Raw genomic sequence first — 6,000 nt, 5'->3', positions numbered from 1 at the left:
ACCACCAACGAGCGTGCCAACATCCTAACCTTTCGACGTAAACAAACGACCGATCTAATCAGGGTACGCTCTGGTAAGGCAGCGGGTTTAGTTCGATTTCGTTTTCCTCGATTTAAAATTCACACTCTGCACAAAATTAGCGGATGAGCTGGTTTTTTTTCTCTATCGGGGTGAGTGAAGCCATTGATGGGATTGATTTCACTTTTCCCCGGGGATGAATAAAAAATTCATCCCTTGGACCAAAAAAAAAAACACACACACACACACTAAAATTTTACATATTTCATCCCGGATCGTTCTCCGTTTTGTTGACCAATTTTGGGGGTAATAGGCACACAGAGCCTGGGCCTGATGCCGGTCGTGTTACTAATGGGACAGATTAGATGACATCAACCGGTATATCAGCACCGATTGAGCTGCTACCATGCCGGGTGGCAGTGCGTCACGCAGCGTCACCGTCTCCCGTAACGGTATCAAACCACCTGCTGTTCACTAGAGCTGTGCGCTGGCGTAAGAAACGAACCCGATTTAATAGCGTGACATCTTCGCGGTGCGCGTCCAGCCGGGTAAGCAGCCGTAGTACGCGCGCGAATTTACGCGACCGATTGGCTATTATTGATCACATCGAAGGCCAGCTAAAGCACCAAGCTAAAAACCCGGGTGTTCTGCTCAGGTCCCTCTGGCTAGATTAATTGAGCTATGATGGATGAAATTAATCGTACGCGGGATTTTTTTTGGGAACGAAACACCCGCAGAGCGGTGGTTTGGGGCTCGCTGGAGCGTAGCGTAAAAATTATGATCGAGTTCAATTGGGATGGGGCCGGGAATGAGATTCAAATCGATTCCTTTTTTGGAGTGTCGAGTGGTTTCGCATCTTCCATCGCTGCGGTGTGTGTGCCTTTTAGCGTGTGGAAGATTGCGCAACGACTTTAAAACCCCGCTAGAAGCAACAAATGGAAGAATGACACGGATGGACATACAGCAGAGCAGGATAAGAGCGGACATGGCAGCAACACATAAAAATACAGCAACGGCCAAGCATAGCAGGAACGGGGATGTGGACGGATGCGACACAATAACTCCAACCACCAGAAACCTGTTTTAATTTAATCGTTTTTGGATGGACCTGTTCCGGCGGGTTGGCCGATAGCAGCAGCAGCACCCTTCACTCGGTAGGCTTATGGTACCGACCGACCGTATGATGTTCGTCCTGGCCCGTGCCCCGGGGTCATTTAACTGCCAGCATCACTGTTGGTACAGATTTCAGCCAAAGCGCAAGGTTCTCTCATTATTTTGTGGCCAGCAACCCGCAAAACCCTGGTACGCGAAAAAAACAACCCCATCCCAAGTATCGATGGGTTGACTTTTTTGTCACATTATCACCCATCCCGACCAGTTCCAGTCCAACGATCCCCCAACATCCTTGATTATGTTCTGAGGTGTGTGTGTGTGTGTTTTTGTGTCTTTTCCCATCCATTCGCTTCATTCCTTGAATTATCCGTTTACGTTTTATTTTTATCGTCTGCGCTGTCGAGTGCGTTGCGGACGCGGGATGCCTGTGAAGGCCTTGGCCAGAACCTTGGCCATGGTTCACGGGCAAGGTCATTCGCGCGCGCGCGCTCGCGCACTCGCTCGCAGGCGCACACACCCTCCAACGGGGACGTTAATTAATAATTTACGCCGCTCAGCAGATGACGATGACGGGTGGACCGGATCGGAACGATCGATTCTCTACTGCGCACGGTGACCGTGGACGATTAAATGTTACGTACAGTTTTACCGTCCGCTGTGCAGAAAATACAAATGATTGCGGCAATGGCGCGGTCCGGAACGCGATGCACTAATCGGTGCGATCTGTCAAACGGGAGTAGTCCGAGCTGTCAGATTTGCGCTTGACGTTTGATAATAGGAGCTCGTGCTCGTGTTGTGAGATGGTACAAAGTAAACAAATTGTTGCGATTGCAATCATTTCCTTTCCGGTCACATTAACTACAGCTTGAAGGTGTCCGTTTGCATGTATACATCTTCACGCTTAAAAGCTGCAGGCTGAAGTTCCTAACGAGCGCAATCGTTATCGATTATCTAGATCACGAATCACTCCTCCAAACGGACATGTGTGTGGTTTCGGTTTGGTGGACGGGTCAGAACACTCCCTTAATGGTGCGTTAATGAGCTAATTCATATGCGTGCCAAAATCCTTATCGTCTGCTTGCCAACCGGCCATCATCAGACCTCACCACTTTGGGCCTTCAATTTTGGCTGATCAAGCTATCACCGATCATCGGCGAGCTTCCGTGACCGTAGCGCTACTCACCCGTTGTATCATCGTGTCGTTAACCCCTTCCAGTAAAAGGAGAAGCAGGATTCACGTCCCGCTTTTCGCCCTTCACCAAACGTCCCGAAAAAGTCGAGTGCAATTTTTGGGTGTTTGTTTTTTTTTTGTTTGGAGTTTCTTGTGCGCCAATCAACCCCTAAAAGGGGGAGGAAGACATAAAGTATTCGACGAGAAGAAGTCTTCTTGGTTGTTGTGTGGTGGAGTGTGCAGAGGGCATATTACGGCAGGACGGATCGGATACAAGACAAATTATAAGAATAGCGACACACGCGAAACAACAAAAAACTGCCCATCCCTTTTGGGCTGGACCCGTTCTTCCTGCCATCCTGAAGATCCGTACGTGCGATATCTTGCCACAGTTCAATGTCCCAGGCACCTTGCCCCACCCCCAAAACGCGGCGTGCTGGAACGCTTCAATGACCTTGGGCAGTTTGGTGATCGGTCGTGAACGGTCGTACCGTCGAGGTCGGCCTCACGAACCGTCGGGATCACATACGGGTACAGCACGCCGTTGGCTGCTCTTCCGATGAATTCTATCAAGAATCGGCCCAGCTTTTGTTAGACAACACAACACTGAAGCGATAGCAAAAATAAAACTAAAAGAACACGATCGAAATCGATCTTGAAGGCGGATCTGGCGTTAAGTGTTAAACCGGGAAGGGTGGTTGGTTGGGTGGGTGTATTGAAAAACATACCCCTACGTATGGTACAACCCCACGAGTGTACGCTTAACCCGTGGCAGCTTCCTCGAAAATAATCTAACGGCACTCTCGGGAAAAACTGTGGCCGGATCGATTCCATGCGATCGCGTGTACTCCTCTTCAATTCACAATCAATTGTTGTTCAGTACGTGTGGTTTTTTTATACCTCTCTCTTCTCTCCTACGTGTAGTTAGACGTTGTTGATTTAATGCTTGCTGAACGAAACAAAAATCAAAAATCTCCCCAAAAAAAAAAGTACAAATCATCTTGAACCACGCAGCCGAAACAACGGCGGATGATGATCGTGTAGATGATCTTTTGCCCCTCCAAGAAAACTAAATATACCCTCCCGCGAATCCCGACGTCCGGTGTGTGTGTGTGCAACTTTCTTCGCCAAACACTTCTTGGCACGGTGGGTAAAGTGTAGTAACAGTGCATAAAACAGCAACACGGATTCGCACAAATCTGCATGTGCCTTTGGGTGTTTTCTCAGCCGCACCCGACCCATCGCCACTCCACAACCACAGGGTACATCATTATTAACCCTCATTCCGTGGGACCCGATCATCGTCTAACGGGTGAAAAGGGGAGGCGTTCGACGGGTTTGAACCAGGTAAAGTAAATACAGTATCACATACCACTTGATGATCGATTCCGGCCGGATCGATGCTAATGTTGCAAAAAAAAGAGCAACAAAAACAGAATAAAGTTGTTGCTGCTGCTACGGGTACTGGATCCAACGGGTACCGGGACGGGGGATTGGATGCAAATTTTTCCCCTTGCTACGGTGGCTCCCGATCGCTGGCCGGATGTTGTGTCACCGATTCACCGACTGTTTGGACTGCCCGGACGGCACACACTGCTGGCACACAACGGAGCACAACACAAAAACTGGCACGGACACACTGTGTGCGCACGCGAGACCACGATTACTCAACAGGGACACCCGGTCAATCACTATGGCCGCAATTATGTCTAGCTGTGCCCAACTACCGATACGACCCGGTTCACATGCACCCCTGGTACGTACACTTTGGGACACACGTTCGGCGTTCACTGGCGTTCAACAAGGGGGAGTTGTGAAGACGATGTCCACTCATGCGCCTCGCGAAATGGAAACGCAACACAATCTATCACCCACCGTGTAGTATGGTCGAGTATGCTCCAGACGGGATCTGAACGTACGAACAGCACACGTCTGCACCGCTTGATGGACGGAAGTGAAATGATCGCTCGCATCATCCAGCACGTCGGTAATATAGGCTTGTGATGCCCGTTTTGCCGTAAACCGCGGGGTGGCGCTCACCAGCTCCAGTTCTTCGATGCGGCGCGCACGGGCACGGTGATCTCGAGCGGACGAAAAGAGCGAATTGCGATCGCGCGCCCCGTATCGGTTCGTTCTTGGCCCGTTCGTTCGGCTCTCTTCTTTCACCATCATTTAAGCTAACTGCGCTTTGGCGTTTTTTTTTTTGGGGGAGCTGTTGCTGATGCTTCGTTCCGTAAGTTATCGGGGAAGGCTAACTTTTCGTTGTTTGCCTTTTACGCTTCGGTCCCCTGTTTTACATTCTCTCCGTTTGATCGCTTTGCTTTCTTTGCTTAACGCACAACTCTCACAGCTGATCGACACCTCGCGGGAGGTGTGCGAACAGTGAAAAGCTTTCAAACACAAAATGTATGCGAAATGGCGGGTACGCTATGGTTCTGCTGCAGTATTCCCGCCCGCAACGTAAAATAACGTGCCGAATAGTTAATATTGTTACACAAATATTTGACACAACTCACCCCTTCCAGGTAAAGATCAACACAGTGCAATGTGCTTTTGAAGGTGCACATTGTGCTGCATGGCTCCACAAAAAAAAATAAACCAAAATCATTTGCAATACTAAACACCAAACGAGGTATGACGGTTCGGGCGCAGCGTGCAGTCCTTGCACAATCTCGCCAAATTGTATGCTTTGCATTGCGTTGATTGTCTAATTACTTTTGATTTTAATTTGCAAACGGCTATAAACTGGAGCTCTGGAGTGTGCGCAATTAGTGGAATAGAAGGGGTTGTTTTTATCTGTTTGGCTTGTTTGGTTCTTTTTCCCTCTCAAGACACACTAATTGCGTCCTTCATCTCCATTCTAACGGCAGATGAGCTCATTTCGAGTGGCAATGGATCGTTCTGTTAGGAAGTTATGCGTTTTTTTTAAGTTAATACCATTTCCATTCATTCTGCTTGTCTTTGAATGATAAAGAGGTAAAGAAGCGCAATGGTTGATGTGTGGGGTAACACGAAGGTTGATAAAATGAAATGTAATTAACGGGCTGATGAGAGGAAAATACTGCCAGCTTCACAACTGCTTAGTGAATAAGTTAATAAGTGAACGTTAATAACTAATTTGGCATGTAAGTTGTTTAAATAGCTGCTAATTCTAAAATGAGTTCAATATTGTGGTGTGCATAATAATAGTAGCATAATTGAAATTAAATTTAAGTAACTTCCTATAATTTTATAAATAAAAACATAAATCGAGGTTCGTCGCTTGTGTTTTGCATGCGTCATTGAAGTCTTTCCATTTGTCGCTATTAATACTTCCATTCTGATCGTGAAATAGCGTTTGTAAAAACGATTATTCTGCTATGATCTTTCATTTGGTATCGATTCAAAATTTATAAATAAAAAATATAAATCAAGGTTCGTCGCTTATGTTTTGCAAGTGTCATTGAAGTCTTTCGATTTGTCGTTATAAATATTTCGATTCTGATCGTGAAACAGCGTTTGTAAAAACGATTATTCTACTCTGATCTTCCATTTGATGTTGATTAAATCAGTGATGTTTAATATTAAAAGTTAGAATACTAAGATGAATTTAATACTATGATGCATTCAATAGGATTATTTGATCTCCTCTGATGGAATTGATTTAGATTTGATATTATTCGGCTTTTTAAGAGTATCAAATTCTGAATTGTGATACC

This window comes from Anopheles moucheti, chromosome 2 (genome assembly GCF_943734755.1).
Source record: "Anopheles moucheti chromosome 2, idAnoMoucSN_F20_07, whole genome shotgun sequence".
NCBI classification, from domain to species: domain Eukaryota; kingdom Metazoa; phylum Arthropoda; class Insecta; order Diptera; family Culicidae; genus Anopheles; species Anopheles moucheti.
This window is presented reverse-complemented; position numbering follows the sequence as displayed.